Raw genomic sequence first — 14,981 nt, 5'->3', positions numbered from 1 at the left:
AACAGGTATATGCACTCTTTCACTGACGCATTCAAATGCATACACGATATTAACACTTTCACAATGGCGTATAAAATGCACAAAATTTTAATTAGTATTCGTAACATTTCTCATTAAATTATACTACTATAAAAACGAATATATATTTACGTTGATCAATAAATTTTAATCAAATATAATTTTCGTAATTCATTGGAATATTTTGTCATGATTGCTGAGAATGGCGGATAAGTAACGACCATTTAATTATCTACTCAAACTTTCTAATGTTTCCCTAAAATGTTTTCATATAATGTTCTCCTATAATATCCTTCTTTAGTATCATTTGGTTAACAAGAACTCATACAACAGGAACAAACATTTTATGTTTTTCTCTATATATAATCTTCGATTTTACCATGCATTTTGTAAGCTCATGCTTCACAATTTAATATTTTGTTTGTATTGAGTTTATAATATTCATATCGCTCTCTCACGTGGCATTATCATCTAACCTCTGTTTCCCTTTAGGAAATTCCTCTAAAAATACGATTCCCCGAGAGTAGAGTCTTTAGACATGTCACCCATGAAAATGGCATAAGATAATCATACATTTAATGCAATTATTTTGCGTTCTTTTTGTTTTACTGGGTGGAGCATAAACAGTTACAAATAAAACTCAGATATTTCCCAACAAAATAATTTATTACAAAACCCAATTACAGAATTAGCGCAGACTGAAGAAAAAATGTGACATAAGTATTATTCAAAATGCTTTTTTTAAGCCTTAACAAGACTACGAAGTCGTATTGAAAAAGCATCTATAGCAGCACGAACAGCATCTAAGGGTATTCTCTCCCAGCATTTGTTCAATTTTGTCTTTAAAGCTTCAATATTTTGATATAGAATAGAGCAGGCTACACTTTCTAAAATTAACCACAAAGAATAATCAAAAGCGTTAAGATCAAGTGATGAGGAAGGTCATTCTTCTTTGCTGATCCAGAACTAACAGTTGTCTCCAAAACACTGTTGTATTACATGAGCAGATTGGTATGTCGCACCATTTTGTTGGAGAGTCCAAACTTCATCAGCGTTCTCAAAATTACACTATGGAGTCAGTGCACCTTCAACAATGTTCTCAATATAACATTCTTTGTTAATCTTGATCCCTTAAGAAGGACGGCTAGTGGAGATTTCTGTATCTCAGAATTGACCGCCCAGACCATTACTGATTCTGGTTTTTGTGTTCTCAACATATTTCCTGTATTAACAGGTATTGCTTCACAATTTATCGCAAGGACTCTATAATTCTGATGATTGTAGAACTCGTGAAGTAAGAATAACTTCACATCCATGGAGATGATCTTATTGAGCGTGCCCTCCCTGATACCATTTCACAAGACTCGACTTCTGATGAGTATTTTTGCAATTGTGGGTGCAGAAAAAAGCTGTCGCTTTTGGAGCCTATAGTGTGACATCTGTAGGTCACTTCGACATAGTCTTCGTGTAGTACTTAGTGATGTTTGTACTTCCTTTGCCATTCGTCTCATGGAATTTCATAGATTTCGCCGGAGTTTTTCCCTAATATTTTTAATGAGTGTAGGTGATCTGTAGGTGAGTAGACAGACTTTGATCGACTAAGTTTCCAGGTAACGATTAATCGTCATATTATGAAGATTTTTTGATTTTGAGGTTTTTCGATAACTTGAATATTTCCCTGTTGACGCTTATGCTGATCTATGAACATCTTCTTTTCAATTAAACAGACATCGTTAAACATTAGTATATTTTGTCTCTGAAAAACAAGGAATCATATATAACATTGTAATGTACTGACAATTAAATAGTAAAGTTAGTTTAGTATTGACATAAAACATAGTTCCGAAATTTGGAAACAGGATTATGCCCCACTCTGTAATATTATTGAACAGTATAATATATTACAACTTACCAGACCAAAAGCCAATCGAGGTTAAGGATTACTGAGATTGTTAGTTACTTTAAATAAGGGGTTCCGTGTGAGATAAATTACAGGATGAGTTTGACATTAGTATTTACAAGTTTAAAACGATGAACTACTGATGTGACATCGTTCAACACACTATTCAAATAAAGGCAAGATGAGAGTAAATTAGGAATTCTTTAAATAGTATAAATAATCAATGTCCATCTCCAAAAATCATTTACAGTTTTAAATGTTTCATCGCAGTTTCCCTTATTTTTGTAAATTCTCATTACACATCGTAAACAAAAGTCACGAACATGCATGCTACTATATATAACTGACATATCAACCGTGCAAAGACTCGAATACTTCTAATCTCCTCGCTTTCCCTCTCTCTTTCTCTCTGTGGGTTTTTCTTTAACTCCCTTTCTATATTGACGAAATGATACGGTAACGGAATCTTATGCTTAGAAAAGTCCATTATAATAAGGATAAATATCCTTACATGTAACCATACTATTTAAGAAATTTCTGAAAAGGAAAATAGAATGAGTCCGTGGAGAATTACGGCGTGCAGAATAAAACATTTGCGATTTTGTCTTTTGAGTTTTTAATCTATAACTTACATTATAAACTCATTTATACGTGATTCAATTATACCAATCAAAATTATTGAATATACGGGCCAGCTTATAGTCTTGGTTTTCATCTGGTTTCATTTCACTTCAGTTGAAATTCTAAAAAAAAAAGAGGCTCTAATTTCTGGAGCTAACACTGGATCTGTATATGAGATGCATAAGTATACTAATCTCCCATAATTTTCCTCTTCTTAATTGACCATTTAAGTATGTTGTAGTCTACATTTCCTGCTATCTCTTTGCCTTACTGGATTGCAAGACAAGAATTCATTTTGCCCAATTGAGTAGACATCTTTGTTTTACGTTAACATCACCTGGAGGAGGTGCGATTATCCTTGCAAAAGACAGTGTTGGTTAACAATACCGAGGCTATCTTGTTTGGATTGCGAATACTATGTGATTTCTAATATTTTTTCAGGGGTTACATGTAGGAAAAAGTATCCCCATTCCAGGTTGACCTGATAAAACCCTGTTCAGAGAGAACTAAGACACACAAAGGTAGACATTTATGGTTCATCTTGTATAGAAGTTAACATTATATTTCAAACTTAAAAATGACAGATCAACAAAATAATGTTTTGTCTTTATGCTTTATATACCAGAAATCATACATACGTGGCCTTCTTAATAGATGCATGCTAACATCATATACATTTTTTTTACATCTAACAAAAAAGATGTTATTAAATTTACGTTCTTTATCTTTATTTCTGTAGAAAATTCTCGACTGAGCTCAAATATCAATTCACCTTTTTATTAGGCGTTGGCAGTATAAACTTGCATTGATAATACAAGAGAAAAAAATCTTTTCGTCCTACATGCAATTAGCATCAGATTATATTCATCAGAACTTTAAATCTGTAGAACATATTACCACGAGACTATTTCCCTGTAGATTCCAACATAACCGTCTTAAAACCTAATATCAACAAATACCGTTTGGTCAACACTCACCGTGAGTAATCAATTTTTCTTATTGCGTAAGCGATTTTCAATCATCTCATAATCAGCATCCGTAGCCACTTTAAAACTTAACGTCCAATATTTTTAATCGGGACACATAATTAAAAAATAATTTATTCTTTCCCAGGAATGGCATCGAACCTGACGATTTAGTTGTTATATACACTTCCTCTCTCAGCGCAAATCTAATACCTCACAAGTCAAAATCAACTAGAGTATATTGAACGGTCATTATTTTCCTTGATGGCTATTAGTTCCTTAATGTTATCTTGTTCAACCGAGAATGTTGTCTGTAGATAAGTTGGTTTGAACCTCTTAAATAACGATTAAGACGAGGTGAACAGTTATGGACAAGCAAGTGGTGTATTCGCTTTTTTGTTTCAGACGAATGAGCACGAGACGAAAGACAAAGAAAAGTCTATAATTACTGCTTAATCGTATTTATTCAGACTTGTCCTAAAGGATCAAACGTGTGAGCTTCAATCAAACTGACGACTTCTCTTCCCTTATTCACTTTCTTTGAACCAAGTGAATCAAATTTGTTTTAAAGTTGAGTTGACATCGCACTTCCTAACGTTGATGACGACTGTTCCGTATTATTTTTACACAATACTCACAAAATTGTGTTGACTCAATATTTAACATCTCTTCCCTCCAGATGCGAAGTCATGTTTGGATTCTTCTAATCACATCAGTAAAGTTACCTAGGATCCTATTCCAACCGAATAAGGAAACACAATTTTTATTTATTTTTTCTCATTATTTTAATCCCTGCATTGGCTGTAAGTTTCGTTAGTCTGACATGTTATATGTCCCTAATGTAGCGTTTCTCGCCCGGAGTTCACCAGAATCATTGTCCTGTGTGACTTTCATTTCCTCAATGATTAATGGCGCAGTTTAGTCCATATCGCAATTCGCCCTTCACGTTCATGAGAAAAATAAATAACGCCATGCCTAATATCCTGGGGCTATTCACTTTAAGAAAAATAATCAGTAAAAAAATAACTTAAATGAACCTCATCGATAATCCAGTATCCTATTTCTAAGGAGTATCCCCTGTTTGTCAATTTAGACTGAATTTTATTACTATTCCGTCTCTCCAACGTTCTTCTTACCCCATAAGGTGTGTCGTTATATTAACGTGGTCCACAAAAATAGTCCAAACGTCGCATGTTCTTGGATCATTCTTTTCTTTCTTTTCCTCTCATTTATTTTCAATTTCAAATAAACCTCTTGTGTGTATGAAACTAAAAAAAAAAAGAACAGAAAGCACAAACAAAAATCGTCATTTGTGTGTGTGCGATAATAAAATTGATATTTGGTTCTTTTTTGCCTTCTTTAATCGCTGTTTCTATTTCGTTTCAATCTGTCTTCATTTCCTTATTTATTCTACGCTTCTTGACCGACCTTTGCAATTGATATATATATATGTACTAGCATCGATACCCAGCGTTGCCTGGGTTGACATGAAGTTCTGTTTGAAACACACCGGTATACTAATCATTTTCATCATGGGCAACGTGGATACCCCCAAAACAAAAATAAAAGAACGGATGAAAACATGTAAATATAATCGCCCCCAAAAAGAAGTATGTGATACCCTCTCCACCAGATATTTCGGCAGACGGGCTACAAAGAGAAGAAACTATTCTCCGGATATTGAGCACTGGAAAGACCCCCCCAAAAAAGATAATTAAAAATAAATCATTACAACTTTTGTTTCAATGAAAATAGCAGTGAATGATCGTACGATCGCAAAAAAAAGATCTACCAAATATCAATTCCAAAAACAATTAAATGACATTTTTCGTCATTTTATATTTCTAATGTAATCCTTCCCCAACCCCGAAAAAAATAAATTTGTCATATTTTGAGGTTCGTTCTGCTTAAAAAATTGTTAGGTGGAAGTACAGAATGGTTTCATAAAAATTAATTAAATTTATCGCTATTTTGTTTCAAATGTAATTCCCGCCCCCACCACCACAAAAAACAAAAAAAAAATTGTATTTGCCATGTTTTGTCCCGCTCTCGATCGTCAAAAGTTAAAAAAAATGCTAGAGATGACATGTCTAGTTGAACGCTTTTTGGCCAAAAATGGGTGCTCATTTTACGTTAAATTTATATAGAAAAGTTATCCCCTACGCTAAAATGTTATTTTATTTTTTTCAAAATTTCTTCTTTCGTATTATTTATAAAGACTGCTTAAACGTATTAGGCCACAAAAAAAAACAGGTAATAATTTTTGGGGTCAATGTAAAGTTTCTTTCTAACTCCCTCCAAAACTTTAAAATGACGACTTTTAATGGTTTTCGGTGGTGCTGAAAACGAATATTACGTTTAAATTTGGGGTAGATAAGTAGTTTTCATGATATGAAAAAATTACTTTTTCAAAAAGTGGGGGATCACTTTTTATATAAATTTAACGTAAAATGAGCACCCACTTTCTGGTCACCTAGTAATTTCTTCATATCATAAAACAAATTTAACTGTGATATTCGTTTTCAGCACCCCCGAAAATTTGCGCTTTTTTTACTAAGAGATGCGTTCATTTTTTCATTTCACAATTTAGAACGCTAATTATGCTGTTAGTAAGTTTACAAAAGCATACTTTTGTTTTTCGTTCTTTTTTCATGATACAACTTGTATAGTTGTGAACAGGTGCCTCTGTAGTTTAACATTTCACAAAAATTCTGTTTATAGTAGGAGGCGGTGTAGTAAACTACAGAAGCACCTGGTAAAACCTATACAAATTCTATAATTGAATACCCAAATAAAGAACATGAAAAACAAAAATATATTTTTGTAAACCGCCCGCTCGTGTAAGCTTACTGACAGCATTATTTACGTTGTAAATTATGAAAAAAATAAACGAATTTCTTAGTAAAAGAACAGCACCGGTTTTCGGTGGTGCTGAAAACGAGTATCACAGTTAAATTATTTTATGATATTAAGAAATTATTAGGTGGCTAGAAAGTGGGTGCCCATTTTATGTTAAATGTATATAGGAAAGTGATCATTCGCTTTTTGGAAAAGTAATTTTTCATATTATGAAAACTACTTATCTGCCCCAAATTTAAATGTTATATTCGTTTTCAGCACCATCGAAAACCATTAAAAGTCGTAATTTTAAAGTTTTTGGAGCAGTTGGAAAGAAACTTTACATTGGCCATTTTTTCTAGGGGTTCAACGACGCTGGGTCACGTCGTAAAAATTGACAATTTTTACTTTAAGATATAAAATAAATTATAAAGAAAATATGTTTCGCAGGCAATTAAACACACTTGCTATGGTATAATTATTATAATAAATCCTGGGCAACACCGATTAAATTTTATAAACAAAAAACCAAAAGAGCAGGAGATGATAGATTTTGTTCACATGTGTCTCTGTGACGAGCTCTGCCCTCGTGAGGATGTAAGTAAATGAGGACATTAGTTTCATTTTTCTCTAACAAATAAAAAAGGTTACTTAAAAATTAAGAATATGCGAAAAAATTTCCCCCGAATTAAAAAAAAAAACAAGGCTAATAGCCATCAGTCGCGTGCTCTCGTGTAATGAAAGAATGCGTGAATGTAGGATTGACATGAAATTCTTAAAGATAAACTAAAATGACCGAAAAATGGGCTGAAATGACTTAAATAAATAAAAAGTCAATGACTTAAAATGACCTTAATAAACTTAAGGATGAATTGAATGACCTTAAGAATGACTTGAATGCTTAAAAAATAACTGGAATCTTTTAAAAACAACTTGAATGATCTGGAGAATGACTTGAATGGCTTTGATACTGACTGATTGTAAAGTGGGTGATCATTTTACATTAAATTAATACAGAAAAGTAAACCCACACTTTATATCACAAAGTTACAAACATAAGTACAGCATGTAGTATAAACAGACACTACACTTTGATCTTGGCCAAAAGGCCAAGAAACGTGGTATTTATTTGCTCCCCCACCGAGTAAATTAGGCACAAGGCCGATTTTTAAATATGAGGAGTGAAGGGGAAATCAGGACCAACTCCCGGAGAGTAGGGGAGCTGGATAGTGACAATTGGTATGAAGGGTTTCCCCTACATTGACCAGTGTTTTATATGTGGGGTTTCCCCACATATGGTCTTTGCTTGCAGTATCTGTTCCGGCAGATACTACACTTTGAGATATTAAATCCTTTATTCATGTTAAAAATATAGTGAAAATCAACAATGAACAAAAAACTTCGGCACATGACCAACTCAAAAGGGGGGTTGTGGGGTCCGTTGGTCATCCTTGTCACTCCAGAACTAAACAAAATCAAAAGTTTCTCCCAGCTAGTATCTTCTTTCACCATAATACCGCATTCACCCTTTCGTTCTGGGGGACGTCCTACTTAACTCCCAATTTTTAAATCATTTTTATTGACGTGTAAAAACAAAAAAGATGACAATAAGAATGGTACAATAATTCATTTGTGTTGAGGGCAGGGGAAGAAAAAACAAAAGGTGATTAGTAGGACCGTCCCAACCCCGTCTAGTTGATAGACTGCCCGTTCCACTAGGTTTGTAAAAGGAACCTCGCTTCTGTGGGTCAGTCCCTAAGTGGGGATGCCCTCTAGATGGGGGTGAATGGGGAAAAGAAAATTTTGTGGGTAAGGAATGGGGGTTAGTTTGTATTTCTTTCTCTCCAAGATGGATGAAATTTGGAGGAAGGGCTGAAAACAAAAATTGCAAGTAGGGTGGGGTGGGGATCTTGGAGGCTTCCTAATCGGGGAGGGATGGAACACACACTCAGCTATTTGAGAGGCTACTTTTTTAATTTTACTTTACGGAACTGCGCATTCCACACCTAGGCGGGGAGCACGTATTCAAATTTGGTTCCTCTTCGTACACACAGACTTGCTACATGAATCCATCTTCTCTCAAATGCCACGTAATGCAGCCTTCTTCTATCATATCTGATATTCACCCGTAGTTGGTGTTTAAAGAAAGCGATCAGATCCTAATAGAGAAAAAGACAACACCCCCCTCGGCAACCTTGCAGACGCGACGTCCAAATCACCATTCTCGCCACGGCCAGGATCGTAACGTAGACCATTTGTCTTTCCTGGTCCCACGGCGGCCTCATATTGTCCACGACATTGGATACAGTAATTGGGCGAGGAATTCTCAGGATCGATGCGAGCTTTCACCTCGCCGACATACAACCAGTACCGGCGGAGTTCGCGGCAATCGAAGAAAGCATGATCAGTCGTTTCTACGGCCTATGTCCCACAACGGGGACAATCATGCGACTCCAAAAACCCGGAACTGCATTGTATGTTGTTGAGTGGAAGTGTATTTCGGGCCAATCGCCAGGTCAGAGAGAACTCCGAATTGTTCAGATGACTCGAACCTGTCGCCTAGCTTCACGCGGAGCGGATCTCACTCTGCTGCCAACCCAAATGTGCGCATAGCATGTCGTCGGCGGCCCCTTTCACTACATCCCTGTGGAGTTCCTAATGGGTAGCAGTCACAAGGTCACTTGACCTTGGTAGTCGTTTTAGCACGGCTTGGTTTGATCTTGGCCAAAAGTTTAAGAAAAGCTTAGAAAGCTAAGAACAGCATATATTAACAACATACCTTTGATCTTAACCAAAAAGGCCAAGCACAAAAGTGTTACGGACAGACCGAAAAACCGACCGACGGACCGACGGAGTGACTTATAGAGTCGCTTGCACGTGACTAAAAATAATAATTCAGCTTAGAATAATATTTCGAAATGAAATAAAAACAGGAAATATTTAATAACGTAATTTTTCAAATAAACTATCACAGTTATTTCCCCTTTTGGTTTTCTAGATTTTGGTTTGAAAATAAAACGGTTTCAGATTTCAGATATAATAAATTAAATCAAATATAACTTTAAATTTAAATAAACTAAATAATGAAAAATGTTTTAATTAGTACAGTTGAAACAAAGCTATTATGTCGAATAAGTAATGTCGTCGAGCTAATTATTTAAATAGATTTAAGTTAATGTGATATATTAATGACCGTAACTGAATAATATAAAAGTGGTTTGAAGAATCCTATATATTGGAAGTACATATAGAATCTAATGTCTCCGGTGACAGAAGTATCCTAACATGGGCATTAATATTTCATCACAAGGACAGGTGTACACACACACATGGCCTTTATATTTCTTTGGCCATTGGTAGTTGTACACACAGACACACGAACGCTACTATTATATATATATATATATATATGTATATATATATATATGTATATATGTGTGTGTGTATAATTTTAATCAAATTTAATAACTAAATTCCAGTAATGTTTATATACTAATTAAACCAGTGTCAATTAACCCAATTAATTAAGCTCAACGATTATCAGTATTAATAATTGAGTATAAATATATATAATAATTTCGCGATAATCAAGACAACAATATATCCCAACATTTTCGTTATACGATGTATTTCTCTTGTGTTACAATCGTTTCATAAACACACACATACACATATATATATACACATACACACATATATATACATATATATATATTTAAATTAATACTTCTGCATATCGGTACAGTCAGCGAAGCTGTCTAGCTATTCGATATATATATATATATGTGTGTGTGTGTGTGTGTGTGTGTGTGTGTGTGTGTGTGTCAGCTCATGTCATATGCTACTGGTACCATGTAACCCAGTACTACCTGCCTCATGGTCAGGTCACCGGCGACTAAACTGGTTCCTCCACCAGACTTTTGGTGAGGAGGGTGGCTAGTCTCCCTGAATGATTAAAAACAAGACTTTCCAAAGGGCGAATGAACCCTTTTTTGGGTCGGGGGTCAACAGTCAACTAGCACCGTGTGTGTTTGTGTGTATGCATATTTGTGTTGGGGGGGAGAGGGCGCCCGTAAGTTGGTCTGCAGTTTAAATTCTTGCTGGCTATCTTGCTCTTGCTTGTTGCTGGATCTGAACATTTTGAACTGAGAGAGAGAGACTTAGCTGTCGTACAAAGCTAAGACTCTGTAACATAATCTGTGTATAGATACTCCCTCAGGCATTTGTTTATTAAAATGGTCCTGTGGCGATGGAAGTCATTTTTGGGCTCATGGATTTTAAGAGTCTGAGGGAGTGGCACTCGTCTGACAAGACGTTGCAATCATATATATATATATATATATATATATATATATATATATATATATATGGAACAGCTTTACTAGAAATCCCTACCTGCTTCACTGACTGTACTGATATGCAGAAGTTTAAATTTAACGTAAACCAACATCCTTTTAATCTTTCCAAGACATGACTCTAAATAGTAGCACCTTACGTCCAAGTGGTTATGGTTATATGCCTTGTTAGGAGGTAAACCTGTGTATATATTTATATATATATATATATATATATATATATATATATATATATAAATGTGTTTATATATATATATACAGTAACCATGCCACCAGTATCATTATATATATATATATTGCATAAGCCTGAAGAGTCCTAGAGTAGATGAAACGCGGAATATTCAGCGTAGCTTAATCGCCATATATATTTTATAACTTACTAACTAGCTCTACCTACGTATTGAGCATTTTTGAAGTAAATACTTAAAATTTACGCATAAATTTATACTTTCGTATATTAATTTTATGTGAGTAAATGAAGTAGTTATATATATATATATATATATATATATATATATATATATATATATATATATATATATATATATATATGTCAACAAGAAATCTTAAATTTAAAACCGATAACAAATTGCGCATTCCAGTGGTGATCGACCGTGGCACATTTGTACAGTATCAGATTTGCGTATACTGGTGTCATGCGTTCGACCCTAAGCTATACTGGCGACGGCTAAAAGCTATAAACGTGCATGTCACTAGGTAAGCTTTTATGTATGTAAATAATATTTGATTATAAAAGAATATATATATTCATACTTTTATTTCTACCACCCGACTTCCTCGTTTCCGTGTTTTTCCATGGTTATCTTTGAATATATTGCGTTAATATAATTTTAGTTTTTATTGGAACAATTCCTGTTTATAATACGACAAATTTTGTTGTGAGTAACCGTTTTCTTTATTTTATGTTTGTTGCTGAATAGTCCATAGTAATAGCACCCGTATGCGGTCAATTATATATACAAGGTGCGCTGCAAAATCCTGCTTCCTGCTTTTTATCTACCCGAATAAATCAGACAGGACTGCAAAGTGCATTTTTATGATGACTAAACTTATTCATCCATGACCTGAACGTTTCATCTCTCTGTTGCATATAGTGGCAGGGTGAGACTGTAAGAAAGTAGACACTGTAATGGAAATGCGTCAGAAACAGAGATGAGTCGTTAAATTCCCAACAAAAGTGTGTTTAGGATGGTAGTGTTTATGTAGAGAAATAATTCCTGGAACACAAGATGTCCTCTATTTTAATGTTACCACTCTTACGGCCATAGTTCTCACCTGTTTGTGTTAAATAATAATTTTTGGATCCACCTTCGTCCGTTCTCTTTGAGGGAAGCTATTATGTCTCCCAAGTAAACATTACTTAAAACTTACGAATGTTCATGATATAACTTGCTAGCCATTCGTTCCTTAATGTGATCTTGTCGACTAGAGAATGCTGTCTTAATCAAGTTCGGAATAGCCCGAAATAAAGACAAAGACGTGGCAAACGGTTTACGACAAGACCTCGTTTATTTGCTTTATTGATGTTATAAGCTATTGACCAATCGAGTTTGGGGGTGGGGGCAAGGTGATCGATAATATTTGCTTAGTTATATCTGATCCACATATCGTTAAACGTCCAAATTCAAATATGTGTAGGTTCATTAGAACTATCGACTTAGCTCCCCTGACTCTCTCTCTCTCTATCTCTCTCTCTCACTCTCTCTCTCTCTCTCTCTCTCTCTCTCTCTTTGGTCCACATAACGACACATTAAAAGGTCTGGAACGATACACACGTTTACACACGCATTAGCATATAGACAACCGGGACTCACACGTTGTAGACTCAGTCTCAAAGCCGACACAGAATAGAGGTTTAGGTTTTAAGAAAATACCTTTGTTTTTCATTTTCACGCCACACCTGACTTCGTGTCTACCGTAATCGTCTTTTCTAACATGCGCTCTCTTTTCCATATTTTTTTTCTTACTGTGACGTTATTTTTCACACGGCTCAGCATTTGCATATAGCCGGCATACGCGCGTCTGCGCTCTATTACAGGTCGAGACCATATGCTAGTATGCTGAGCTGATGCCAAAGCCTACTTTCTGCTAGGATTAACTAATAAAAGTATACTCTTCCAATTTTAAACAAACTGATAAAAATGTTATTTAATAGATAATATGATACCACGGACCGATGGACGATCTTACGGGAAGTGTGTGGACTCGTCCAATAATTGTGTGATTTTATTGATAACATAATTGCATATAACTTGACAAGTTCGTTTCAACGTGGAAATGCGAGTGAAATATTTCATGTGATAATCTTTGTGGCAGATTGAATTGGAGATATCTTGCTCGGAAAATTGTGCAGGTGTTCATGTAGGATTTAAAAAATGATACAGCGAAAGTGAAGTGTGTCGGTGGGAAATGCGCGGGTTGATATATGTATAAATAACAAGGCCGATAGTCATTAGTCGTGTGCATTCGTGTAATGAATGAATGCGTGAATGTAGGATTGACATGAAATTCTTAAAGATAAACTAAACTGACCGAAAAATGGGTTGCAATGACTTAAATAAATAAAAAGTAAACGACTTAGAATGACTTTAATGAACTTAAGAATGAATTGAATTACCTTAAGAATGACTTGAATGCTTAAAAAAATAACAGGAATCCTTCAAAAACTACTTGAATGATCTGGAGAATGACTTAAATGGCTTTGATACTGACTGGTTGTAAAGTGGGTAATCATTTTACATTAAATTAATACAGAAAAGTAAAAACCCACTTTATATCACAAAATTACAAAAATAAGTACGGCATGTAGTATGAACAGATACTACACTTTGATCTTGGCTAAAAGGCCAAGAAAATGGTATTTACTTGCTCCCCCACCGAGAAAATTAGGCACAAGGCCGATTTTTAATGCGAGGAGTGAAGGGAAAATGGGGACCAACTCCCCGGGGAGTAAGGGAGCTGGATAGTGATAATTGGTATGAAGGGTTGCCCCTACACTGAACAAGGTCTTATATGTGAGGTTTTCCCCACATATGGTCTTTGTTTGCAGTATCTGCCGAAACAGATACTACACTTTGAGATATTAAATTTTTTATTCACAGAAAAAATACAATTGGGAAAATGAACAAAAAGCTTAGGCACAAGGCCAACTCAAAAAGAAGGGGGGGGTGAGGTTGGTTGATCCATCTCGTCTCTGCTGTAAATTTTAAATGACTTTTCTCTCGGCCAGCCTCTTATATCATGGTTACCCCTTTAAATTTGTATTTATGTGTGTGTGGTGGGAGGGGCGGGGAGCCTACTTAAGCCTAATTTTAAAACACCTTTTTTATTTATATAAAAAAATACAAAAAAGATAACAATCTTAATAAAATTTCATTTGTTCTTGGCCGAAAGGTCAAGAAAAGCTTAAAAAGCTAAGAACAGCATCTATTAACAACAGACCTTTGATCTTAACCAAAAAGGCCAAGCACAAAAGTGTTACGGACAGACCGACCGACCGACCGACAGACCGATCGACCGACCGACGGAGTGACTTACAGAGTCGCTTGCACGCGACTAAAAACGAAGAAAACTTACTATTGTAAATGTGCAAAGTCGCTATTAATATCGGCTGACTGTCGAGTAAAATTTTGCGTAATATTATTTTAATTAATTGATATCGTTATCATTCAGACACGATAGTGTTTGAATATATGGTTAAGCAGAAGTTTTAGTCATTTACAACTGCTTTAAAGCTTCACTGTTCACTCATTTATTTGCCAAATTTCAAACAATTACTACAGTTAATTGATTACCTTCTCAGCTATACTGTGAAAAAATTTTTTTTCAATTTTCCTTCAGTAAAACAAGTTATAATGAATTTCTGGTGTTTAAAATCGTAAAAATATGTACAGAGGTTAGCGACGCTTTTTATGACGGATTTCCGTAGCAACCACGTCGCTTCAGCGACTACTGTTGCTACTAATTCACTGCTGTCGCCAAAATAGAAGTAACAAGTGAAACAGTGAGAACGAAAGATAGAAAGGAGGATAATTAAGAGGATTGTATTGAAAGCAGACGAGTCGTGTACATTGTTATTACATATGTGTTTATGGAGACCAAAAAATAAGACAAATTAAACAAAGAACAAATGAATTTATTGAAAGCCTGAAAAATCAGGGATTACAATAGAAAATAGTAAAAACATAATAAATTTACAACTTAAAATATTGTAGCATTAAGAAATTTTTAAATTCAAGTTATAACATTATTTAATCAATTCTT

At 34.8% G+C, this 14,981-nt stretch overlaps 1 pseudogene; it reads right to left on the bottom strand.

The window, feature by feature from the left end:
- Positions 1-7,299: 7,299 nt before the first annotated feature.
- On the bottom strand, positions 7,300-7,463 carry LOC145246969 (U2 spliceosomal RNA; annotated as a pseudogene).
- Between the last annotated feature and the right edge of the window lie 7,518 nt (positions 7,464-14,981).

This window comes from Euprymna scolopes, chromosome 24, assembly GCF_053919585.1.
Source record: "Euprymna scolopes isolate OS-2025 chromosome 24, ASM5391958v1, whole genome shotgun sequence".
Taxonomy (NCBI): Eukaryota; Metazoa; Mollusca; class Cephalopoda; order Sepiida; family Sepiolidae; genus Euprymna; species Euprymna scolopes.
Note: the sequence above shows the minus strand (reverse complement) of the source record. Positions and strands in the feature narration are given on the sequence as shown.